We start from the raw sequence: 26,969 nt of genomic DNA, 5'->3' as shown, positions 1-26,969 counted from the left end.
CGTTCATCTGCACTCTTTGCAGCTCCAAGTCTGGAGCATGGCAGTGCTATATTTTCCAAACTGATGTGATTCAATGGGAGCTGAAATAACTGGGCTTCTCACATTAACTCATCCAAAGCAATGAGAGGAAAAATGCAGGAGCAGGAAAAAATAGAGCAAAGTTACATGGTTTAGATTTGCCACCTTTTGTATAATTGAAAAATGTTGGTTGCAGAAAGGAAAGTTGAAGCTTGATTTATTTTTTAACTTCCCTCCTGCTGCAAACACTCATTCTCATTTCCTAATGAACATGCATGTCTTCTCGCTTTTTCTCCAGTGGGCTCTGGTGCATCAGCAGCATTGCTGTGAGAGGAAGTCTGGTTTGGGCTCTAGAAGGGTGTACTGGTTTGGTCCTGCCTAGCAATAGTGCTGCACAGGCATGGGAGACACTTGGCTTTCTTCTGAAATGCTTTGCACAGTCCAGCTGGTTCCTGTGAAGATTGCAGAGTAGCAGAGACAAAAAGACAGTAAGATCCAAAGTGACAAGGAAACCCTCAAAACAGCAAAGCAAAAAGCAGTGCATCATGCTTTTCATCAGACTTTTCCTTCCTCTAAGGTTGCTGTGTATCAAGCTGCTGTGATAGTCTGCCAGCATGTGATTCTAGGCCCGTATTGTCATTTTAAGGTTACCTAATAAATTTGACAGTGATGAAAGCAACTGGGTTGAACACCCCAGAGATGAAAATCCCCTCTTCCTTTCCAGGTCAGAAATTTCCCTGCTCGCCTTACCCTTGTGTGTTAGACCTGACCTGGGAGGATCATCTCTAATGAGAAGATTTTAATCTTCTTGACTCATTCAGTCTTTGGTTTAACTGCTGATATTTCTAGTGAGAATGCTGATGACACTGGTAGATCTGGTGATGGGAAGATACTGCTGACCAGGAAACAGCATTGATTTCACACTGATGAATAGAATATCTATGAAAAAGTATGTAGCTACTACTGTTCTGCAGTGGATTTGAATCAGAGGGAGGAAGGACACTTTCAAAGTTTGGATCTGACTGGTTCCATATAAGTACCAAATTCAAGTATTTGCAGGTTAGGTGTAAGTTTCTACTTCAGAATGGAATTTCATATGTTGATCTTCAGTCTGGGAGTGAAATTCCTCCATCTAAAGGTAGTGGTGGGGAAGTATTCAATACATTTTTAATAATAGGTGTGCTGATGAAGATGAGAGGAAATAGAAGTGGTTGTACTGAGTGAGACCATCTAGTCCGGTACCTCCCGTGATGATAACCAGGAGAGAGTGTATGAGGAAAGAATATAAGAAACAGGGCTCACTAAGGGTGAGCCTTCCCCAGTATATCCTTCCAGCAATCAGTGGTTAAATATGCTAAGTGCATCTTAGGAGTATCCTTGCATAGCTCCTATGGATCAGATGTTCCAGCCGTAACTCAAGTTAAATAGTTCTTTTACTCTCTGAGTAGCCCAGCTGATTTCAAAGCCTGACAATGCCTGGCCCAGTATTATGTTTATATAGATTAGCCCAAGTCACCTAAATCATAGGTGCTAAGTTATGCTTGGCACTGGAATGTCAAAGCATCGAGTACCCCGATGGTGCTGCAGGCCATTAATTTTAAGCTGTGCTCTAATGACTAGGGCTTATCTCAGGAGACTTGAGTTCAACTCATGGTTCTGCCAGTGTTGTGTAATTCTGCCCCTTAAGCCCTCAGTTTCCCCCCCTAAATAGTACTTACTGACGCTTCAAACAAAGTACTACGCATACTTGTGGGTGTAAGTTCCTGGGAAATGAGTGGGATTTAATGAGAGGAACAGGCCTTAGAAAACACCGTGCAGCCCTCTGTTCATTAGTCATATAGCGCTGTTGTCTCTTTGGTAGTTTGATGCTCAAAAGAGAAGAGGCAGAGAGAAGGAGATGCTGTTTGGCTGGGTAGACAAGCCCCTTGTATTTATCAGGAGCCTCTTCTGGATCTCCGAATAAGAATGGAGGGTAATTTGGCACTTCTTATTTCATTGCATCAGCTTCTCTGACTCTGGGAGTGCTCTTAGCACAAGCAAATAAATTACCCGTCTCATTTTGCTGCATGCTTTGCAGCCAGCCATATGTTTGAGCCTGATAGAGATTCTTATCTGACGGGCTAAAATTACTCAATGGAGGATGACATTTCTTATCAAAGGCTTTGCTGAATCAGAGAGTGGCCCTGGCACCCAGCTCAGAGGCACCGCTCTTCTTTGTCCAGCGTCCCAGCCCTGGCGATAAATGGATTTGTGTCTGTAGGTCAAAGCAGCTTGCGTCAAGGTTTTGTTGCAAATTGATGCTCTGAGGATTGTCTGTATGCCCGAGAGGATATGAAATTGAGGAAGGAAAGCAAGGCTGTTAGTTTAACCAAAACTGAGAGGCCTACAGCTACGCAAATACGTCTTCACTTAAAACATCCTTGTATGTGCATCTGGTAACCTCAGTGTTTGTGACTACTAGGAGCCAGGGGACCCTCTTTTCCCACCGGGGTGCTAAGGCTGTGTTTAAAATCGGGTGAAATGAATAACCTTCCCCTTCTACACCTGCAGCAGGAACTTTTCTCAAAACTCACCCACAGCTTGCATACAGCTACTAAAATAATAACACATTATTTTTCTTCCTCTCTTTCTCTTGCTCTATTGCATTCTTTAGAGTTCATCCTGTAGCTGCTGAGGATTCAAAGTTTTCTCTGGGTTTTTGGGGATGGGGGAGAGCAAGGGCGAAACGACTGCTCTCTCTTATAGCTTCTCCCTTTATAGCGTCCTCCTCCATTTCTTTGCCTCTGCCCCGAGGAAGGTGTTGCTGTACAGGGCTGATGGTAGGGGGAGGTTGGCTTCACCAGTGCATCCAGGCAAGGCTCCTGATGGAGAACAGAGGGACCTGTTGATTAATTGTCCTTTCCTCTAGCTGTTCTCTTTCCATGAAGACAGGATTTATCCCTAGGAGGCTTCAATGGGAAAAGGTAGAAAATGAAACCAGCAAACCAATTGCGGTCAAACCCTCTGTAACACATTCCTGGAAAAGGCAGCTCTTAATCTGCATCTTTGTTTTCTCCTCTCGGGAGAGTGTCTTCACCAGATAAATTGTTCTCTTACAGAGTTGTGCTAAAGCCAGAGCAGAGTCACTTTCTTAGCTCAGAATAAATCTAGTAAAATGTCCTCCTCCACCTATATACACAGAGAACATCTGAGTGTCCACAGTGGATTTTTTCTGTTAAAGGGTCTCACATGATTTTTTTTGTATTTTTTCTGTGTTACTATTTAAAGAAACTTATTTTACACACTACTGAATTATAACTATCTTTAAGCTGGCTGGTGGCAACTGTTTGACCGTGCACAGCAGGAAGTCAAGTCCCTGAATCCAACAAAAGGAATTTTTTAGGTGGACAGAAGGTTAATACCCGTGCAGGGTATGGTCAGGACATTACGGCTGAACGCCCAACTGTGAGTGCCCCGGATTATTCAACAGTCACATGGGCTCAGGAGCGTAATGTGGCTCCTCAAAAGGCGGAACAGCTGCCTGGCACGGGCGAGAGGACCGCTTCATTTCAGAGAGAGTCAAACCACCAACACCGCTTTCTGCAGCACCCCGTGAGATGGGAGGAGATAACAGCCCTTGGCGGTGTGGCTCCAGGCCAAACCTGCACCATAGCAGACTCTAAAAAGAGGCTCTTCTGCCATTTGCAACGCCTCTCCTCTTCTTCAGCCTGCAAGAAATTCTTTGCTTTGGCTCCCGGATGAAACATCTCCGTGTGGTGGGGGCGGGATGAAGCGGGGCAGGTTGGTTGTGTGAGAGCAGCAGGCGCTCGGGAGCTGAGACGAGCCTGGAAATCCCCTCTCGCTGCAACGCCCCGGTAGCTGGGTCGCCGGCCGGGACAAGGCGGTGTGCTCCTGTCGGATTACGCGGTGCCTGGGAATTTGTAACCTGCTGTTTATCATGTTAATATAGATTGCACAGCTTCGTTAGCATCAGCAGGTTGATTTTGAAGCTCTTCTGTGTCCTGCCCGCTCTGTCCGGCAGCCGAGGACCCGGCGCATTTGCGGCGGACAGCACTGCCCTCCCAGGTGCCCTTCTGTCCCATCGCTCACGGGCTGGAGCTCCCCCGATTCGGCAGATTGCTCCCCAAATCCCGCTGAGTCACCGTGGCGGGCTGCGCAATGCCGGCGGCGTAGCCCTCGCCTGACCTCACGGTGGGACGGAGGTCTCGAGCAGGCGGCGGCGCGGGGCTGGCGGCCAGCCAGAGCCCTTGGACTTGGCTCCCGAGCCCGGGCGCAAGCGCTGCGGCGCTGGCAGGCTCTGTCCCGGCGCCCGCTGGCTGCCGACGAATCTTGCCTCCTGCGGAAAAAGCCGCCCCATCTCCGGAAAATCAGCGGCCGCCTCAGGGAAGCGCTGCACTCTTGCAGTCCGTGACCATGAAACGCGGCATTGAGGACGCACTGCCCCACTGGTATAAATGAGTGGCACAGCCAGGTTACCCTCAGCTGAATCATTCTGGCTCGTCCTGCTGGGAACCCGCTCTTCAGCCTGTTTCAGGATCAAACTGGGCTTGTTAAAACAAAGAAAGATGAGAGGAATTTCCCGCTAACTGCCAACCGTGTGCACTGTCCATCCTTCATCTCGGAAGTCAGCTAGCGTCTCTCTGCGGCTTCTGAACCATTGCTGATAACCCTCCGCTGAGTCATACGAAGTCAGTATGTCCGTGGCGCTTCTCTCTCAAGTACTTCAGTGAAGAGTAGATTTCTGGTAGCAGTGTTTGAGGTGATGAGGAAAGCTCACCTCTTCAGTTTCGGTTCCCAGATTGAGTTTGCAGGTCTGGCAGTTGCAAAAAAAACCCCAAGAAAACAAAAACAAAAAACAACAAAAACTCTATCATTTTTTTTATCAGCTGAGATGTTTTTTCTCTAGAAGTCACCAAGGCATAGTCAACATGGAACCCGCAATGCCTATGTTAGAAACCATTTTCTGGGCTAGACTGCACATTCATAAAGGGAAACGCTTGCAGCGGTTCCGGCTAGCGGCTAGGATGTGACCGTCCCACGGTTTTGATGCAGATCTGGAGCAGCCACAGGGGAGACCTTGCAGCAGAGACCCACCAGACAAGCTCTTGCGGACATGGTCATCTGCAGCCAGCAGCCTTCTGCTCCCTCGCCCACGCATAGCCACCTGGGAACGCAGGAAGGTGGGACGGAAAGGGCTGACTTACCAAATACCCGACTTACTGAGCCTGTTCTGCACAGGCACTGGCAGCCAGGTAGGAGTCATTTAGTCCAGAATAGTCTCCAAAACACCCGCTCTATGCTCAGGGCTTCCCAATGCCATCATTAGATCTTGCATAAATAGGAGGATGAGCTAGGAGAAACATAGTACACCACAGGGAAGAGGTGGATGAGCTCAGTCCCTTTCGTTTTCAGCAGGTCAGAAAATGTCTGTCAGAAGGTCATCTGGTAAAAAAAGAACTGGGAACCTCCCCTCTTTAGCTTTAGTGTCTGTTGAAAATGTAGAGCCCATTTTCAAAGAAACTTCACCAGTGTTTTATTCTGTATTTCATATTTGCCTTGGACAAACTCTTTCAGTGCAGGGTTTTCCCTGGAAGCTAATGGCCAGTTTCTATTCTCACATCGAGACAGTACTTGATCATCTTCCCACCTTATTTTTTTTACAAATCAGGTGCACAGTGATGAACAGCTAATTTAGGTAATTGCCATTTATTTTTAATTGACATTCTCAAAACGTTTTTATCCTAAAGAAAAAAAAAGAAGTTTCATCTTGTTTCCTTAGGCATATGCTGGACTCTGAGCATGCAGTCATGAATCATTGACTTCAGTAGTGATTTAAGCACATGTGTGTTTTCCTAATCTGAAACAAAATTACAGTAAATCTCAAAAAACTCTTGGCAGTAGTTTTTCATCTCCATGAAGCTTTGTGTAACTGAAGGAAGTATTGACAACTCTTCAAGCCAGCAAAAAGAGTGTGTAAATTATGGCAAGAAGGTGAATTACTGTGGAGTTCAAAGCCTGACACGCTCTTTGTATACTGTATCTTAGTTGCCAGGAGGGAGTTAGCTCTTAAAATATGATGCTAAGGACAGGTTTTCTGTTTCAAGCCTTCTGAACTTTGCTGAATGGTGAGGAGGTTCAGTGCTGTCCCGTCCCATGAATTCCAGCTGTCTGAGCATCTCAGGATACAGGGTGAAGCTTCGCTGAAGTCACTTGTTTCCTTTGGTGCTACAAGAGTAACTTATAAAGCAATTGGTCTGTAGCTCTGGAAATATTTTTGTACTGAATGCATCACTAGCTAGACCTCTGGGAAGGGAAGGCAGGAAGACTGAAGTTTTAGTTAAAGGGCCTAGGTGTTCAAAATCAGTCAGTAATTTTTGTGTTTTTTGAATACCTGATCTTTGGATTTTTTAACCCTTTTTCTTTATGGTGTCTTCCACTGGTGTTTCCAGAACTATTAATTTCTTCTGGAAACCTTAGGCTAGAATATTAAAGAAACCAGTGTCCTAGTGCTGCTGTACGATTCCAGAGGATTGTGTGGGATGCAGATGGAAGGCAGCAATACCAGGAAGAAAGGCTTAAAGGTTAAAACAAAAGCAACTTTTGCAAAGTTATCTTTAAGAGATTCTGCACTGAGCAGAATGCTAAAGGTGTTGAGCAGCAAAACAGCTTCCCAAGGAGAAATGGAGCATCAGTGCCTTGCTCGTGTGACCCAGGGAAGGATCCAACCCTCTTTCCCAGGGGATGGGCTAGTGCATCTTTTCCATCTCTAATGTCTCCAATTCCTCATATCTGATGTCAATAATTTATGAGGATTGAAACATGATCACAGGCCGTCTGTGCAGAATGAAGGCTAAAACCATGGGCCTGGTGAGAGGGGCGGCTGGTGGTGTATTGCGCAGTGGGACCAGGTACCTAATGTGATACCTGTTCTGTAGCGGGCAGTGTGCCAGCCGAAGAAGCGCCATCGTGCTGGATTGGTGCCTGCGCCTTACTGATGTTCCCCCCGGTCTTTTTGTTCTTTCCATCCTTTGTCAATGTCTCCCTTTCCCCTCCTTTTTTCCCTTCCTTCTCCTCCCTTTTATCCTTCCCCCTCCCTTTTCTCCTTCCTACCCGCCTTTTTTTCCTTTTCTCCCCCCCACCCCTTGCTTTTTTTCCCTTTTCTCCAGTGCTTGCCACTGAGTTCTGTATGAAAAATTTGCAGTTCTTTTCACTGGACAGGATGAATTTTCGGCTGTAATGTGAGCTGCAGGTTTTTTGGCCCTGTAAGAACTATGTAACAATAGGGGCTGTCACTTCTGTACAGAGCCGGCTTGAACTTGGGCATGAAAAATCACCTACAGATGCAGAACAGAAGTCTGCAGAAAACCTCACTGGTAGAGTAGGCAGAGATGGCTTAAGGTGTCAGACTAGGAAGCTTTTTCTCCATCTTTAAATTCAGTGTATATTAGTAGCCAGTGACTGAAAAACGCATCTAGAGGGAATGGGTCATCGTCTAGAGCAAATAGCTTCGGTGCAATTGCCCGCAGGTTGCTGAAGAATATAAGTGACAGGTCCCCAGATGGTTTCACGGGTGCTTTCAGCTTCCTGGAAAGCAGCACAAAGCAGAGCAGAGCCTCTTAGTGCTGCCGTTCCACAGCTTAGCAAGCTTCTCGCCTGGAGCAGGAGCTCTGGAGTAGCCCGAAGATTTGGGAAAGACAATACAGAGACATTTTTGCATGTCGGAAAGATAGGTTAGCAAGCACAGCAGCCAGAAGCATCCTTCTTCGAATAGATAAAATAAATAAACAGAGCTTAAGCTCCATGGGTGGGTTCTCTTCCAGGAAAGCTGCCTTTATCTATCTTGGTGATTTTTTTTAAACCCTGCAAGTCGTGACCAGCTATTGCAATTGATTCACTCGCGCTAAACAAGGGGAAGTAACTCAATATTTTCAGTCCATTCGATAGTGCAGAAGTGCTCACGGCAAGAAACTGCTATGTCGGTTGGCAGTTACTGCAGCTCTTAAATGGCAGTTTCAGCAGAAAGATCAAGGAGCGAAGGTGACCAGAGCCTGAACGTCTTTTCTTCTTCTGTGCAGATGAACTCACCAGGGCTGGATTGAAGTACACCAGTAAGGCAGACGGTGCCTTGGCTCTGAGCTGTGGCTGTTCTCGCACAAAAACACCCTTCTCACTCTGGCGACCATAAAAAAAAATTACTTCTATAAGATAATTCTAAGGTGTATACAAATGTCCATGAACCTACAGAAATATTCCCTTGGAATATCCCCTGCTCTACAGGTCTCCAGGGAAACAGATCTGCCTGCCAAATGAGATGGGAGTCAAGCGTAATTACGTAGAAAAGTGGCATTTGCTGGCTTATCTCTCCTTGTGTTTTCTCTTGGCGTCTGTTGCTCTGTTTGTTCAGAGCTCATTTAAATAGGTGATTGGTCGTCTTTGTGCCCGGGTGGTTGTTCTTTTCAGAGTCTTCCCAGTGCCACTGAGAGAAATAAATTGTAAAAATTTATTTTTAAGATCAGGACTTTGATCGTGTCAGATATAGTGGCACGGACTCTTTTTTGTACTCTCTCTATTTTGTCCTTTACTTAAAGCAACATACATAATCCTCCGGTGCTTTTTCAAAATACTGTAATGATATTATTGTAAACTGAAGTATTGTTGCTCTTTATAAGAGTAGGATGCTCACATTTTCCTGGGACTCTACAGTACTTTTTTGGCTTCTCTGTGAGAATCACGTAAACCACTCTTTATTTTCAGCAAAGCGTCTCTTTCAGAAAGTGAGTGGAGCTGTAGCCTTTCCTTCCTTTGCCGGTCCTTGGAGCCAGAGGTGCTTCACGATTACTTTGTCCTTTAGACTGAAAGGGGCCTCAGAGCATTTTAGCCTCCTGCTTCCACTCCCTTGTAATCTCTTCCAGCGTTTGTCAAGCTTATTCCCAATATGAATGAGGGGGTGGGGGTGAAAGAAAGGGGGAGAGATTCACTTCCGATGAAATCAGTTGAACTCTGTTCTGCAACGCATGAGCCGGGAAAGACCCATCGGATCAGCCGGCCGCGCTGTTCCAGGCTCCTGCCAATGCCGGATTAGGCAATGCAGTACGACTTCCTAGTGTTTTGTCAGCCTGGCTTTGAAAGATCCTAGTAACAGAGCTTCCCCCTCCCTCGCCTCCGACGTTCCCTTGGGAAACTTTTCCTGACAGGAAGATGCATGAGATTGTTAAATGCTTCCTGACATCTAGCTGAAGTTTCCCTTTTCTTAATTTAATTTCACTTTGCTTATGAGTTAGGTGATTATTTTTTAAAAATCACTTTAAAAAGTCGTTTTCTTACAGTTTCTGCATTTTTTCCACAAGCAATTCACTCTGAAGGGCCTCGTTCTACCTTGAAATAGATAAATTCCTTTGTTCCATCAGAGGTGCAGTGGACATCAGCCTCAGCGAGTGCTTCCATCCCAGAGTGTTCCTTTCTCCTGTCAAAAAGGAACTTGGGGATATTTTAGAAAAATGTAGGTCACAGGACTTAAAATGTTCCAACCTATTGAAAAAGAAGGAAAAAAAAGCAGCCAGGTGTGTCCCTTCTTTCTTTCCAAGGTCGGAACTTGCTGCAGCTTTCTCTTTCACGCTCTTGTTTTTGTATTGCAGAACACTGCCCGTAAGTCCCAAGCAGTAGCAAAGACCCTCTTTGGTCTGCATTCCCCATGCATCTGTTGAGATGACCGTGATGGGCAAAGTGCAGAAGAGAGGCATTATCCCTCTTTCCACTGTAGAGTCCTAAGAGATTACACAGTTCATCCGAAATCAAGCAGGATGACTGCATGGTAAAGTGAGGGATTGAATCCCTTCTACCGGAGGACATCCCAGCAGCTGGGCTTGTGCCAGGTCTTCTCCTGAGGCTGCTGGTGCTCAGCTGGGAGCTCGGGCTGCCCTGGCCATCCTTGATTCTCTTAAGTCCTTTGGGTTTCTTTGAGGGCCCGCTCCAAAGGTTGATAAAGGACATAATGTTCTTTTCCAGCAGGGTGTGAATTACCCTAAGAGCCTCATTAATGAGCTCTTCTCTCCCGGCTTCCATTATGATAGGGTCTCTTTTACCTTTTTTTAATTTTTAATCTGTGAGATAAGGGATTACCTCTGTGTGGGTTATTATAAAGGCCTTACTCTGCAAGCACCAGCCTCTCTTAAGGCACTAAACACTTAACTTGAAGTTCACGGGTAGTCCTGCTCACATTTTTTTAGAGTACGAATGGGTTTAAGACCTTGAATGGATTGGGCCAAAGTGCTCCCTGTTAGCAAGAACAAGCTGAAATGGCCTGGCCCTCCCTTACACCCATGCATGTTTCTGTAGTGCTTTTTAGAGCCCTCTATGATCAGGACCTCGGTATAGTACTGCAGTAAAAATCTTTATTAATAGTGATTTCTTTCTCTGTGAATTATAACATTCCTCTATATTCCTGGAATCTAAGGATCTTAAGGTTAACTTTCATAAACATTTAATACGATGCCCATATCCCAGTAGAGAAACTGGGTGTTATGCTAATTTCACAGGTGAATGAGATCTGGAGAAGTCCATTTAAGTTGACGTGAGTGATGGTGGAGACTTGTGTTGACCCAGACCTCTCAAGCCCTTCCACTGCAAGTCTCTGTGCTAATAGCAGACTAGTTAAAAGCATGACAGAAGGAAGTACTTATAAATAAGTACTACACAGCACTTCTCATGCTTTGGGAAGCCTGCAGCTACAGCTACTGAGAGCTGCTTGTCACATTGCTTCGTAAACTTTGAGCATTAAGTGCTGTTTCCAGGCTCTTGACTGTGGGGCCGTGGTTATATATCAGTGCTGCTGGAGAGGAATTTAGATGTCAGTCGTGCCGTGTGCCGGAGCCACCTTTCCAAAATCCCACCTGCTTGCTGTCATCCTGAAACATTATGAAACTGGTGTTATTCTTGGAGGTTTCATTCCTCTGCTAGAAAATACTGTGGGCAGCAGAAGGGCTGAGTAATTCTGTACTATGAGAGGGGCAAGGAAGGGAAATGTGGGGGAAGAAGGAAGGTTGTGTTTCTTTCTGTGTCTCTTCCTTGTCCCCGCTCCTTCCTTCCTCTACCCGCTCAGGGCTCTGCCTTCAGGACCCAGCTCTGGCCCAGGAGAGCATCCTACCAGCGGTTCTGGTTAGAAGGCCAATTGCATGGCCAATATGTGTTGACTTTTTCAAGCCCTGCTAAGGTGTTTTTGTTTTCTTCTCTTGGAGATAAAACGTGGGAACAGTTGCAGTTTGAGATGATGGTAGCTGACAGTTAGGTCTGACAAATATTTCATATTTTTGTTATCTTCCTGCAGCTATTTTCACAATACCCATATGAATGGTCCACTTATCTCACTACTGCCAAAGTAAAAATGGCTAAAGAAAACACCCCTGTTTGTTTGTATTGAAACCTTTATGGTTTGTGGCTTTTATGTTTTTTGCCGATTTTTTTTTATCATCTTGAACTCTTGAGCAGAAGGTAACAAAACACTCAAGGGCAGATTCTTATCTCCTTTACATCAGTGCAAATTTAGGATAAGTTCTGTCAGTTTACTGTGGGTTTTCATCATCTCTTTTTCAGACGCAAGCTCTCTCTTTTCTAAATATATAAATGAAGTGCTCTGCAAAGGATGGAGCATGTTAATTTTCCATTCCCATTCTCTTGGTAAGATATATTGCATTATAGTTGTTAGGAGACAAGTCTCCTAGAGCAGCAGTTGCATCTTCATGAAATAAAAGTGTTTAAATGGTGTTGCATAGTGGTCAAACAACTGCATCAGAGGGATAGGAAATAGGGGCCTTATTTTGAATCCTGGGGCAATGCCAGTATTGCATCCATGCACCTGCAGCTTGCATGGGTGGACCAGAGGTCGCTTCCAAGGAGCCTGAGAAGGCTGCATGTAGCCGTCGATACGGTGCTTCGACACTAGCCTGGAAGCCCAGGCAGAGAGCAGGACAGCCGCCCAGGGCCGCTCTGTGCAATGTGTGTTGGTACCCCCATGAGGCCAGTGAGTGTTTGGGAGCTGAGGCTGCTCTGGGACAAGGGAACGCAGGACAGGGGCTGTGGGTGCTCATGCTCTTTTCCTCTCAGCGTGACCTCTGTGGTCTCTTGCTGCTTGGCCTGCGTTCAGGAGATGTCCTCCAGCAGGGCAGTGTCATTTGTCCAGCGTGGAAGTGTAGTCAGGGGCTTGTTTGCTTTTGCTATTACAGCTTAACTGAGAGGTTACAAATTGAGGGAAGGGATGGCTTGATTTCTTATATCTGCTCTCAGGAGGTGGGCTGAAAATCTCTGTGCTTCTCTGGTAAGGAGGCAGAGGGTTTTACAATGTCTTTAAAAGTCCTTGTGACTCTGGTCATTAACTAGATGCAAATCATAAGATTTTTAAATTGGCTAAAGTTTGCATGGAGTAAATGAGTCAGACATTTCCCCCTTAGTAATGGTCTTCCTGCCTCCAGAATGGTGCTATTTAAAGAGTTGTTACACTGAAAGCTTTGCTTGTTACTCTGCCTAGGCAAAGGCTGGTGAACTGGAAACTGGTTCTAAAGGCTTTGTTTCTTTGATCACTGATTGGTAAACTCAGCTATTTAAGGTAAATGTTATGGCTCTCTGGGAATTGTCACCTGAGCTGCCACATAAATGGCATGAAATTATTATCAAGGAGCCAGTCCAACCGACTTGATAATATTTTACACTTGCGTAGAGATACAACAGAGTATCTTTCAGTGTTTCAGGATGTGAAGGAATTCAGTATCTTGCAGCCTTTCTGATAACTAATTTTTTCTAACTGCCTTGTAAACAGTGAAAATGAAACACACAGATTAAGAGATTTACCCAAGATCACGTAGGATGTTGCAGTGTTTGAGCCTAGAATCATCTTCAGTGTCCCAGTTTTGTGCTTCATCTATTAATACACCAACGCTATTTTTAACCCTCTTAAGTAGCCGCATTATTTGTAATTTACTTTGCTGATAACTGATCTTCCAGATGCTTCAATTTCCACCAACTGAGGAGGACGCTCTTCCAAACAAAACTTAAGCTTGCTGTGTAACTTCATTCTCTTCCCCAGGCTTGCTAATAAAAGGCCTCCGTATTTTGCATTTGTTATTGTTGAACATATGTGTCCTTGTAGCTCTTGTGATTAAGCAGCTGCATAAATATAGCTCGCTGCTACTGTACCTTGGTTAAGAACTAGGTGTTACAACACAGGGTTTCCGGGGCGTTACCTTGCTGACCTTTGAAGAAAGTGAACAAGCACAATCTCTCCCTCTCTGCCGTATGCTGCGTCAAGGCTTCTGCTTTCTAATCAAGATAGCATCTCTCATTACCTAAACCCGGAAATTTAATTAATGGCTGCAAGCATCTGGGTGATGGCTATATTTACATCCCGGTGTACATGAGAATTAGTAGCTACTGTGGAGATTGGGAGGTATGTTGGGAGCAGCTGTATGAAGCTGGGCAACCCAACCAGTTGAATATCCAAAAGCAGCTTAGCTGTAGAGAAGGTGATGCTGAAGCACGAGTCTCATATCTCAAAGGTGGCTGTGATTTCTCCCCATAAAGAATGTAAATGCTTTACCAGTTCCAGGGTAAAGGTACTATCTAAACAAACGGTCATATTAGTGGTTAAGAGGAACAGACTTTTTTCAGACTTTTTTCTTAACAATCCAGTCTTCGGACTTAAAAGCCTAAAATTAGGGGCACAAAAATGTGCTTAGGCATGTAGAAAATGAGGAGCTAAATGACCTCAGTGCTGTGTCACTTCATTGAGTGCTTGGTATTTGACTTTTGCACCAACAGTGTATGAAGCAGAAGGTGTAGGGACAGCCAGATGTGTTCACCTTTCAAAAAACGCCAGCGTCAGAAAGGTTATCAACTCTAGAGCTGTGACCTCTTGTGAGGGCACTGCTCATTTTGCTCTAGATCTTCAAGATCTGTGCAAACGTCACCACATTTTGCATGCAAGATTTTGTTTCTCTCTCTCTTTGATATAAGTATGCATAGATAGTTATCTTTAACTGTGCACACACGCATGTGAGCCAAGCTGGTTCACTGAACACTAGCACAAACCATATATGCATAAACCTGCAGTCTTTATTCAGGGAAAACTCCTGTTGATTTTTCCTTGCCTCTGTAAATTCCAGAGCCTCAGTCAGAATCTGGCGGTGTGCATTTGTTTGCCTTTATATCGTAATACAGATGGGCAGTCTTTGTAATATGACTACATTTATTTACCGATAGAAATGTGTAGAGCTGTGATAGGTTGCTACATAGATAATCATTGATTCCTTTTTTTCTACAAAGCTGGCTATGCTAAATGCTCTGTTAGGCCAAGTTTTCAATTAATCTGGGTCTGAACGACTTATTTTTCTCTTTTTTCCTGAAAGTTTTTTTATAGCTGACAAAACGATGGTCTTTTATTTTGCAAGAATCTCTTAATCTATGTCTAATTATGTATCTCACGTGCTGCAAAAGCAGTGCTAGGGCTGGATTGCAGCTGTGGCCAGTTCAATTCCCACCCAGCCCTTTATTTGCATCTTGACAGTAGGATGGGGCTGGTTTTCCCCTCTTCCCCTCTATACTGATTTCCTGTGAAATGTATATTTAGAAATTAAAACATGTGTTCAATTTCGATCATACAGCTCAAAAAAAAAAAAAAAGAAAAAGAAAAAAGAAACCCCAAAAACAGAAGGAAAGACTTTGCTAGAAAGTTCTGAGAGCAGATGTGCTCCTAGAAAGGACTAGGAGGTTTCCTGGCAGGACAGAGGGACACGGGTCACTTTGCCGAGCTGTGGTGAGACTCCTGCATCCAGTTCTTGCCTCCTGTGGATAAATTCAAGTGGGAAGAGGCTGGAGAGAAGGGCCAGGAGGGGAGAGCCTATCTCACATGTAGCCCATGGAGCAGCATGCCTTATTGAGCCTCACAGAGTGAAGGCTGGCAGGGAATATGGATGCTGTCTAAGTATATGAGGGAAGGAGGAGAACTGTTTAAGCTGAAGGACGTTGTTGGCCAGGAACAAACGGATGTTGCCTCGTATGATTTACGCCTGGGCTGGAAATCAGAAGAAAGTTTTTAATCATATGAGACAGGAGGTTTTGGAGAAGCTTTTCAATAAGTGGTGGGAGCAGGATGTTTGGTTGGTTTCTGGGCCAGATTATATGTTTGCCTGAAATAAATGTAGATGGAATTCATGCTCCTGGGAGGCCCTACTAATCCTATGTAAGGAAAAAAAAGAAGAGAGAGAAGAAAATGTATATAACAAAAATGAGTTTCAGGATTCAGGAGAGAATAAACTGGCCTAGTTTTATTTCTAAATGACTGTCCCCATACAGATCTCATGCTCAAATAAAGGAATCAGTTTATTTCAAGGTTGATGGTTAAGTGACAAGAACGACTGTCCGAGGCCTTGGGTACGGGGCCGCTTTCGTCTGATGTGAGTCTGTGCCAATACCAAAGGGACTGATCCCATTTACTCTCCTCTCTCAAAATCATTGCCAACCCATTCCTTGTGCAGGTGTAAGTGTTCGTGTGGCCCTGCAGTGACTGGGATCAAAAGATTGACTTGAACAAAGTTTGATCTCCCAAGGAGCGCTCCTCTCGTGTGCACAGGCTGCAGCTCCTCTTGCAGCTTCCCCAGAGCCTCGGCTGGTGTTGGGCTGAGCTTGCCGACGCTCTGGCCACGTTCCCGCTGTTCGGCAAGGAGCCCACCCAACAAAACGAATCATCTTTGACCGGATCGAGGAGCTGATCTGACCTCTCCTGTGAGGACATGGTCACAGGGTCAGGTCGGGACAAGGGTGGAAGTCCTCAGTGGTGTTGGTGAGCGCGATGGGAAACTGTCTCCTCAGAGAATGGCACATTGGGGCTGCCTTAAGAGGTAGCTGCTCCAAATGTGTGGTATCACCCCCCTGCTCAAATTCAGAGCTGCCAGTGCAACTGCATGTGCATCACTGGTGACCTGCTTCCAGCTGAATGATCTGGATTTGTCTAGACCCTGTGAACAGTGGAGTCTTCTTGGCGCTGGTCATTTGGACAGAACTGAATTAATCACGAGAGACCTAAAGGGCTGTAAGTTCCAGGCAGAGGAGGCCATGTCATAGCGCTGAGCAGCTGGGGTTAGGAGGAGACAAGAACCATTTAGACTGTCTTTTCCAGCAGGAAAAAATCAAACGTGGAATGAAAGCCCGAGCCCTTTGTCTGAATCAGGTGTATAAATTAAAATTCCTCATTATTGGGAAGGCTGTAAAAGGCAGGTTTAGCTTGGTTACTGTCATGTGGTAAGATGGAGGTCCTACTGCACCCGAGTCTGGGATGGTGTTAATGCAGTGATGGTGCAAAACCAGGTTATAGCAATGGGCCTTCCTTGCCTTCAAGCTTGTGCAGGTCCTACTGGAAAGGAAGGAAGACCCTCAAACCCAGGAGGGGGAAGTTCATCCCAGCAGAAGGATTATCCCCTAGTCTGACCAATCTTAAATTGTCTCAACTTTGCTGCCCGTTCAGTTTGATTACATAGGAAGCAATACCAGTGCTTTTGTTTTCCAGGCGTGAGCAGGCAGCAGCGGAAGGAGAAGGAAGTGGTCATCACGGAGGTCAGCAGTGACGGCTGTTGTGTTGGAACGTTGCTTGGGATTTGAGACGGGAGGAGACCTGGGGCTCAGTTTGCTTCGCAGCAGCTGCTGGGGGCAGTAGTTGAGGGCATTTTTCCCAGGTTGAGAGGAGGTGGGATAGCCTGGGCTTGACGGGTTCGGCTTTGAAGTCTGGATTTGTCCCCGGTGGTGAGGCAATTGGGAGGTCGGCAGCGCTGGGCCATGCCGCCCTGTGGGCTGCAGGAGTGGGCTGTCAGGGCAAGGGCTGGCCGCAAGCATCGGTCGTGGGGAGGTGGGGGAAGAAACACCCTAATTGGGTATTGCCTCCTGCTATTCTGCGCTGGGAAACCACGGCCATGGCTGCGTGTCCGCTTCCCGCTCGCCTGGGGGCCTGGTCGCTTCTCCTTGCTTCAAGAAATCAGACCACAGTGTTGAGATGCGATTAGGGGTATTTCTCTGCATTATTTTTAACATGAATGGTCATTTCTGTGTTTGCAAGACATCTGTCTTTGGGTTTTTTTAGGTGGAATATTTATGTCTATATATGAACATAGACATATCTGTTTCGTATAGAAGCTTTTTTGCCCTCTTTTGTAGCTTTTTGCCTTACAAAGTCATCTTGAGAAAGTGGGCTGTAAGGAAACCGAACCGGCCACGCTTTGTTCTTGGGAGTTTTTGTGGCAGCTCGTGTGAAATGGTTCAGCGGCTCGTAGCGAGAGGTGTCGGGGCAGGGTGAGAAGGGAGCACAGCACAAGTGATTCATAGCTGGGGTTTTCTCTTCCTTTTTGTTGTGTGAAGTTGTGGAGGTGTTTGGAGTTTTCTCCCCTTTCCTCCCCCCTCCCCAGTTACCCCTCCGAAATCTCCGTGAGAGGCCCCATGCTATGACTCAGCCCCGCTGGGAGACCCTTGGGGTATTTCCCCCGCCTCCCCTGGAGCAATTTCTCTGGTGAGAAAGTCCTCTGAGGCTTTGCCGCTCCGCTCCTGTGGCTCAGCAGACTTTGGCAAAGTGCAGTCAGTCAGCGAATGCAAAGGTCGCGCATGAAAAGGGGGTGAAAGAGTAAGCGTGATCTTTTAGGACTGTTTTGATTAAACAGAGATTTGAAACAAGATGACTGTCTTTTTCTTTTATTAATTGTACAATGAAAATGTTTGCAATTTAGTTGCTATCTGAACTTTGTCAAAGCACATTTAGATAAGGAACCTGGTCTGTTGTACAGGATCTCTTCACGTCATACACATAGGCTAGTTGTGCTTTCCACACTTCGTGATTTTATGGACACCAACCCCAAGCACGTCTTCTCCAAGCTGAAGAGTCCTGGCCTGCATACCGGGTTTTCTGTCTTTGCTTTGACACATGCTTCAGTGCTCATTGCCAAGCACTGCTTGTGACAGTGAAGTGATAAAACACAACCCCCCAAACTACAATATTTTCTGTAAATCTGAGTCCCAGTCCCAAAACAAAATCTGTGTCATACACCACAGACTCTGCCGTAGTTGTTTGCTGTAGCATTTACCAGCAGGAAGAATCGTGTATGGTTTGTTTAGTGGTACATCACTGATACACCATGGTAATTCTCTTACAGTTGTCTTAATCCTTCTGATGTGTGTGTTGTTTTTTTTTAATAACTCTTAAGTTCAGTTTCTCTCTGCAGCTTCGAGTGCTGTCTTGCTGCATAGGTGCTGTCACGGATGTGCTCTCTGTGCCTCCTTCATTTTACTCCTTTATTAGCATGTTCTGATAATCTTTTCCTCCTTGTTTTCTTCACAGATCTATCTGGAAAGTATGAACCGTGAGAACAGCTTACTCACTATTAGATAAGTATTATGGATGACTCATGTCAGAATACTGATAGATGTGCAGCTGACATGAATATACTGTTTTATAAGAGCTGTAACACTATGCTGAGAGCCAGGAGTCTTAACTTGCTTCCCCCCCGCCTTGCTTTTCCACTAACTTGCTTTGGTTCTCTGACACCTTTTACTCCTTAGTTTGGCCATCTAAACAGCTCATAGAAGAGTTTTTGCCCCCCTCAAGGGGGTACAGGGTATGGGGCAACTCATCAACATTAGTAGATGGCATCTTCAAATGGAAGACAGTGTTGAAAGGCTGCAGTATTGTAGCTATTTTACAGGTCAACATGCAGTTTTTCTGTTTTTAATATATGCAGTTAGTGGCTTTCCTTGTTTCTTTGTGTTTTTGTTTTCTTTCCAGAGTCATTACTCCCAACTTCCAGCATGACAACCCAAAAGGTCCAGAAACAGGTAAGACAGACAAATACTGTTTAAGCGTGTTAAATTTGATTCACTAAGGGCAAAATACTGGCTGCAGCAGAGTCAGTGTAAAAAACACCATTGACTCAACTACAGTGAGAATTTTACCGAACATGCTCGGACCCATTAAACTGTCTGGAATAAATATGTTGGAGGCAGAACGCGCAGACTATCTGGAACCGTACGTCTGAATGCACCTCCGCTTCCAAAAACACCAGCGTTCTTTGAAGCTTCTCTCCAAATGAAACCAGATTAGGCCTACGTTATTTAAAGTCCATGCTTCATTTATGAAAACACCAGTGAAATACTGAGTTTTATTTTCCCTGCTTTTCTGAAATAGAAGTATTCATTCACGCAAGCATGGTGCTGTGATATGCACAAGCCAGGAAACCTCAATGCAGACAAGAATGAGTGAAGTCAGTGTCACCCTCCAGCAGAAATTGTGGCCTGTCCTCTGTATGCACCCTGTACAGTAGCTAGCTGTTTGTGCCAAGAGCTTTTACACTTCTCTGTAATCCATTTTGTGCAGTGTTTGGTACAACGAGGCCTCCTGGAATGGCATTATCACTGTACAAACAGCAGGTGATGAGACTAAAGAAGCAAAAGACAAGGGGGGAAAATGCATGCCTGGGTGAGATTCACATGGAGCTGAGCCGTAAAGGTATGGGGTGCGTACGAGACGGCAGGAACTGCTTGGGGGGGTTAACTTGGCCAGGTCGCCAGGGGACTGTGGGGGTAGGTAGACATCATTTGAGGCATGCAAAGCTCTGTAAAGGAATTAAGGAAAATCAGAGTCCAGAAGAGACATTTTGATGGGGAATACTGAAACGAGTGACATGCCAGTGATGGCAGAGTGTGCATGGCTCTGACTGATGGCCCCGTACGAGGTGATAGCGGGGCCAGCTGAGCTGCCCCTGCAGGTCCACGCACTTGCATATCAGCTCCTTCACTTCACACTGCGACTAAACAGCTGAAGAAATTTGGTTTCCATTAAGATGCTGGACCGTGAACCTGAATAGCTGCGATACAAACAACACAGGGCCTTTTGCCAGCTCTGCTATGGGTCAGGAGCTTCCAGTGGGGCAGTGCTAGTACAGTAAGTGCTGCCGTCATTTTCTCAGTGAACATAAACCAAAGCCCCAGTGCCTTAATTTGGAAGAGAAGTCTGGCTGGAGTATCCATGCTTGTATCCTGATTGCATGATTTGTATCTCTGCATTTTGATACTTTCCTGTACTCATTACAAGAACTGATATGAGATCCACTTTACAGTGTGTTTTATGCTGAGATGTATATGGAGACTTGCACTCCTGGGAGTGATACTTTAAAGGTTTTTGTGTCATTCTGGAATAAAGGGCTGTGACCTGCTTGTGCTACAAAAATAAGCTGTGCTGCAACTAGCTTAGGGAACAACAGTGCAGCAAAAGCCCCTGTGTGACTGCTTAAAACATAGTCTCTGTTAGGTCTGTTGCCAGTAAAACAGAGAATGCCTTTAAAGCCTTCTCCTTTAGACCTGTATATCAGATATTCATGTGACACGAACTGATCTCACAACTAAATTGTTTTAAGTGGTATTCTGTTGCTCTTTAGGGAAGGGGTGGGAGTGTGGCTCTCAGGGAATCCTTGCTCATATAGCACCAGCCGGTGAATGCGAGGTAGGGGAATTAGCAGTTTTACTGGCACGGCTTTCTACTTTGGGTATATGTCCTTCAAAAAAAAAAAAAAAAAAAGTCTTTGAAGAGCTGATGAATGCTCTTTACTATTGCTCAGTGGAAATACTTTTGGGGCTAGAGAAATGAAAGCCCCGGCCCCTCCCCTTTGCCCTTGTGTGTACTCGGGTGTCAGGACTCCGGCTCAGCAGGCAGGTTCTGGTGCTTCCCCGTGAGCTGCCTTAACCATACATATTCAAATAGACCGCTCAGGCGTGTCGCCTTGCTGTGGCATGTAGAAGGGGCTTTCCAGCCTCGCAGGCCATTATTAGTAAGTCACTTTTTACATGTGCCTTTTGGTTAGAGCTGTGAACTGCCAGTGAGTTCTAAAAACTGCTGCTCAGCCTTGTAAATAATAAACTTGCAAAAAGTTTCCGAGAAGCGTAATGACTACCCTAAATATATATATTTTACGTCTTTAGATACTCAGATGTGCTGAAAATTTTCTGAGCCCGGTAGAGGATATGCAGTCTTGCTGTCGTTTGGGAAGTTCGAGCAGGTAGCAGATAAGGATAAGGACGTGGCTGTTGGAGTTTTGCTTCTCTCTGTTTGAAAAAAGTAGATTTCAGGGAGTGTGTTTCTGTGGTTTTGGTGGCTAGGTAGAAGGGATGATCAGAATAGTTTGAATGACTTGCATAGTAAACCTCAAGATCATGCCAGCCATGTGACTAGATGGGATTACATATCCCGGGGCACCCAAAGTCCAGATGGGTTTCTAAATCACACAGGTCATTTCACAAAAGATAATTACATTCCTGAGTTACTCAATAATGCCTACAAATGTTATTCCAAATGGCTTATGAAGCACTTGAAGTCTCTAACTTCTGCCAGAGGTAAATGCACTATTAAGAACAAATTAGCTGTCCATGCGGCATTTTCTTTCTTGGAATCTCAGGGTGTATTACCAAGATATGCGCATATACATATTGCAACACATATACGTATTGCGAACGTACTACTCAAATCTGTGTGCGCTGACAACTATCCATAGATGCATCTTGATGGAGTGATGTAAGTCTTTGCTGCTCCCAGTTCCTACCTGCCCCGTTGCCAGAAGGTACCCCCTGCACAGGCTTGTGAGTAGGACAGGCTACGTATGTGTTTTCACCTTATCCACCACCCTCTGGACAGCTCTGTGTGTCGACACAAAGCCATCTCTGGTCACGGGGAGAGCTGGACCGTGAAGCAGGGAAGCCAAAATGTGAGCATATCCTATTCTGCCTCCACTTGCTACGGAGATGGGAATCAACCTCTGGCAACCTGCCAAGGTGGGGACGGTGACCTTGCAAAGGACTATGGTGGATGCAGGGGTGTTGCTTCAGGTGCTGGATTGAAATCCTGGGTTGGAGAGGGGAGTCTGGTTGTGAGTTGAGGCTGGCAGCTCCCTGAGCAACGCAATGCTCCTGCGTGCTCCCAGTGTTGCTCACAGCACTCATTTCATGCTCCCGTGTATAGGGAATGTGTATAGTGGTGGCAGAGATAGCGGTCTAGATATCAGTGCAGGGGGAAGTATGCTCTTGCATATCTGCAGGGAGGGTCAGGTGCCGTCTGGGAACTGCCGAGGAGCTCTGGCATCAGGCAGGCATTTTACAAAAACTGGACATGTGAGTCCTTCCCGGTTGCCTTCCTCTTCACCACGTGGTGGAGAGGCACCAGAGGAAAAACAGCTGGCATTTCTGCTTTGCCCAGAGATGCTGAAGTTAGGCTTTGCGAGCAGTTTTGCCTTCTGGAGGTGTCTGTTTCCATCAGACTAGTCAGTGAGCCTAGGTAGCATTTGCCTCACGACGTCCCCAGTGTAGGTGTCTGCGCAGGTGCCAGCTATTTGGCTTCCATTATAGTCAGTGGAGATCTAGCCAGTGTTGTCAGTGGGTTTAAGGTGAGATTGAGCTGATGAACGATGAGATAAATTGCACCCTCAGCTTCACGGGCTACGTTGGTAAACTCTTCAGCAGCTGCCAAAGGAGCCTAAGACGACTTGTTCAGATGCAGACACCAATGCTGCAAACACCTTCCCTTAATCAGATGTGTCATGCCCTAGCCATCTAAGTTAGACAAGATAAATACATTTTAGGTGGCTATAAGGAAGGTGAGATGAATCCTACGCCTGCTATAGCAATGCTCATGCTCCAGGTTATGGTAGTTTCTTTCAGGGTTATTTTTAAAGCAAGTTTTGTGAGCCCCTCTTGCAGCAAGACTTAATTTCCATCCATTTCTGGAGAAGAAGAAAGTCATATCAGGCCAGCTTGGGGAAGGGAAGAGAAAACTCCTATAAGTCAGCTGTAATTCAGGGGTGACTCTGTCACACGCAGGCTCTGCATCCACTGTAGCCATGGTATGGGAGGTGAGGGGGGAGCCAGGGTAGGTATTCCACTGTAGTCTTCAGGGCACATCACGAGGATCATCTAGTCATGGAGAGGGCTTCTAATGAGGAATATTGCTTGAAGCATTTTGGGGGGGAGGGGGGTAGAGGTAAATACTTTCTTCTTTCCCTAAGATTTAATTAGTTTTATGGTGAAGGTTGCTTTGGGTCTTGGCTCAAGTGTTCCATAATTTAAGATTTGTCATTTTGGTCTGGTTTAATGACTCTTAGTACCTAAGTTATGCAGAATAGGTGCCTAGGTGTTGTATCATGTCTGGGCAAATTGTGCTGTGCAAGTGTCACAAAATGCTTGGATGAAATCACAGTGGTCTACAGCAAATAGGCTAATCAGTGGCCATCTAAGTTGCAAAGCAGACCTCAGTAAATCTGAAGTGTATTTTAAATGGTGTCAATTTTATGTGATAGCTTTAGGGGGAAATCATACAACTGATGGGAAGTCAGCAGAGAAATATTCGGCACTTACTGTGATCAAAGGAAAGTGACAGGCTCAAAGTGAACTCTGAACTCTCAACCCAGCACACATCGTTGTCTAAGTATTAGACCATCTATTAAAACACCATAGTCATTTCTGCTCCTTCTCCTGGTCGGTCACAGAGTTTTGCTCTGCAGCCATCAATGTGGCACAGAAATTCCTGTTGCCTAAAATCAGTCACCATAGCAAGAGCCTTAGTGGACTTCAGGAGATTCACCACAATGAAGGAGCGCATTCAGGGAGTGCTGTGAAGTTTCTCCTCAACTGACTGATTCAGCGCATTTTCACCTAGGGCAAGATCACAACCACTTCAGCTCATGTTTTCCCGTCTGACACGAGGCCTTGACCAGGGCAGGGTCTTGGGAGGTGAATCACCATCCTCCTTGGCAGTCAGCCGGCGGGAGGAACTCAAGGCCCTCGTAAGTTGGTGATGAGATTCCCTTTGCCTTATGGAGGAGCTGGTATTTGCCCAGTGAGATGCCTTGGCACTGGGCTCTGATGAAATGTGTGCGTGCAAGAGTGCAACGGAAGTATAAATCTGTGCAGTGTCTCTATCTTGCTAGTGAAAAATTAACAGGGAAGAGTTTTGGCATCTCTAGCACTGTACGGCTGCAACATGGTTAACTGCAGCTCCTCCAGCACGAGTGAAGGCAGCACTGTAATACCCCTGGTGACCCTGGCTGGTCCTGCCCTGACGTGAGGGTAGCAGGAAGACTTCCAGCCTGCGTGCGTGGAGCTGCCCTCAGCCAAGCCCTCTCACAGCTTTCTCCCCCTTGAGCTCCCGGTCCCTCCTGGGCAAATACAGAGCAATCGTGTGAAGGCAGTGGAGGATCAGCATGCTCCAAGGCCACCAGCTCACGTCCACTCTGGAGCGTGGTTGGGACAGTGGCTGGAGAGGTGCCCTGCCTCAGACCGCCACCTTCCTTTGGCAAGTCAGGATTACGGGCAGGGCTCTGGTGTGCCCTTGCGTTGGGGCAATCCTTCAGTGTCTAATGACAGAGGGGAGGATGGTCTCCCGTTCCCCTCCTCGCTGGTGCGAGCTAGGTGCCACTCAGAGGTGCCGCGGCAGCTCCAGCCTTTCGCTCGCAGCCCAGCCCTGGTGCCGGGCTGCTGCGTGGGACGGGGCCCAGCATGCGTATTGTGTCGGAAGAGGGACGTGTGGGGGCAGGCACCTCCGCTGCTTTGTTGGCCCATTCAAGGTTTGTAAAGGTTTCTCTGTCCTCCTTGGCTGCGATTTGCATTTTGCTGTGCTGTGGTTTCCCTATGGGGGAAAGGGGGGAGAAGGAGAGAAGCAGCGCCCAGCTATGGGACTGATTTTTACATTTACGTCACCATAAGCCACATCAGCTCAGTCATCCTCTTTTGAGAAGCAAGGGCCGTTTACTCGCGGAGTGAATGCCATCATTTTATACTGATTATAATTCTATATATCGACTGATTGTGGTGTGACAGAATTGAGAGGAAGGATGTCACAGGGTACCACTCAATGCTGCTGACTCAGAAAGTGAGGCGAAGGACTCCTTTCCTTATGCTCTGATCGTCTGTATTGATTTCTTCACATTGGAAAGGCCGATGGTCAGGGAGGGAGGAGGCCACTGGGGTCATGGATGATCAGAAGGGGGAAAAATAAGTAAATAAAGCATTCTAGCTGCAGCAAAAGGATTATCTTAGGGAGCCGGGTCTGGTAGCGGAAGAGATGAGGGAAGGTTTCATCCTACTTCTGACTCAGCCAGGAGGACCCCCATCCTGCTTCACAAAAACAGCTCTTCCCTCCCCTTTTTGCCCTCGCTATTTCCACCCCACGCATACCAGCCTATCCTGGGAAGCGGCTCGCAGGGGCTGGTCTGCGTAGCATTTGAGTGAGGATGCCAGTGGGCTTGGAGCTGCTACTATTAAAGCTGTGTAGGGTGTATTTTTGCATTCCTGATAATGTGCTGTCAAGCCTGCTTCGTGCCAGGAATACCAATGAGGAAAGGGAGTGGGGCCTGCTGGGCTGAAAGAAAAGTCACAGGGAGTGTTGGCATGCGGAGCCAGAGGAGGGACGAGGTGGGCAGCCGGGGAGGTAGGCTGAAAGCAGCCCTGCGTTCCCCAGGCAGCAAGACTTGGACCTGTCAGGCAGCCTCCGCAAGTGAGAGCGCGGACAGGGCTCTGACGCTGTACCGCAGGGTCACCTGGCTCTGCTCGGGGGAATGGAAAGGGATGAAAATCTCATTAATTACTTGTCCAGTTACCCTCATTGTGGGGAAGGCCACAGAAGTCTCCTTGCCACCTTCCTGTATTTCAAGAACACACTGAAGGTGGTTTATTACGGGTGAGGGTCGAGACTTCTTTTTTAAGCAATGGAGAGCAAGAACAGTGTCTGATTGCTTTTTGTTTTAACCCTTTCTTCTGCTTGCCCCAACAGTTGCTGCATGTAGCAGACTTGCCTCTCTGTGTGTTCACAAGCATATGTAAAAATGCACAGGCCATTTATTATCTGCCAAAGTCTGTATGCTCAGGACTCTAAAGAGTTGTGCAGCACTTATGTTGAGAAAACTTTCTGCCCCAGAAACCCAAGTTCAAAATACCACCAAGCAATTGCACGACTGTGTTGTGTCAGTCTGGATGAGCCTGGTTGTGGCATGCTGATTCAGTGTAGATGAGAAGAGCTGAAGAGCTGCTGTGACTCTGATGGGAGGTATTGAAAGGCATGTCCAAATAAGCATGATTTTCCATTTCACATTTTCACTACCCTGAAGCACACATGCATGAACAAAATGGTGCTGCTACTCAAGCATCTTTTGGAACTGGGCTGTCCTCACCGGTCTGTGCTGTTTCAAAATGACTGCTTAGTGTGCTGGGTGGATATCCCACCATGTAATGCTTTACCGCTAGCATTTATATGTTCTGCAGTGCTCCTTGCAGTGTACTGTGGGTTGCTTGCCTGAAGCAGGTGAGATTTTGGGGGCATGGGATATTAAGTACAATCCCTTGATTGCTTTCTTGATACCTCCAAATGTGCCTAGGTTTGGGGAGCCAGTATCTTCTGCCAGCTCATCTGAGTAGCACAGTAAGGGCAGCTGAAGTCCCTCAGTGCTCATGTTGATTAAGATGGGAAGCCTATTCCAGTTCAGTCTGGCAGGCACGCATCTTTGAGTGGCTTTGGATGAGTGAAGAAACAGCCACTGGCATAATTGCCATGCTGCTGTGGGGATGCTGTAAAAGGAGAAAGTGAAAGAAGTCAGGCAGTTAATTCAGCCTCTGTTTTCCTGGACTGGCTACCGCTTCTGGAAGCCAACAGCCATGACAGCACTGGAGAGCTGGGGTGATGTGCACTTGGGTGAGTGATCCACCTCCAGTGCAGTTTTGACAGTGAGCTCTGGCCACGCTCCTTTCCGGGTCCCATCACCCTGTGTCCCTTTTTAGATGGTCTCTGATGCTATGGGTGTACAGGAGGTGGCTCTGCCATCTGTGCAGGTTTTAGGGTGGCAGCAGAGTTCCCCAACACAAGGTGAATTCTCCCTGGCTGCTGCTGAGGTTGAGCAGTT

The 26,969-nt window shown here is 46.4% G+C and overlaps 1 long non-coding RNA gene across 3 annotated transcripts in view; it reads left to right on the top strand.

Annotated features, from left to right (window-relative positions):
* The window catches only part of LOC106496312 (uncharacterized), a 170,237-nt gene that overhangs the window by 129,120 nt on the left and 14,148 nt on the right, over nucleotides 1-26,969 (top strand). For all 3 annotated transcript variants that reach the window (XR_010883268.1, XR_001294586.2, XR_010883267.1), the window contains one exon: nucleotides 18,824-18,873. This is a non-coding gene — a long non-coding RNA (uncharacterized lncRNA). The remainder of the gene's footprint in view (nucleotides 1-18,823; nucleotides 18,874-26,969) is intronic.

This window comes from Apteryx mantelli, chromosome 2 (genome assembly GCF_036417845.1).
Source record: "Apteryx mantelli isolate bAptMan1 chromosome 2, bAptMan1.hap1, whole genome shotgun sequence".
Classification (NCBI taxonomy): domain Eukaryota; kingdom Metazoa; phylum Chordata; class Aves; order Apterygiformes; family Apterygidae; genus Apteryx; species Apteryx mantelli.
Note: the sequence above shows the minus strand (reverse complement) of the source record. Positions and strands in the feature narration are given on the sequence as shown.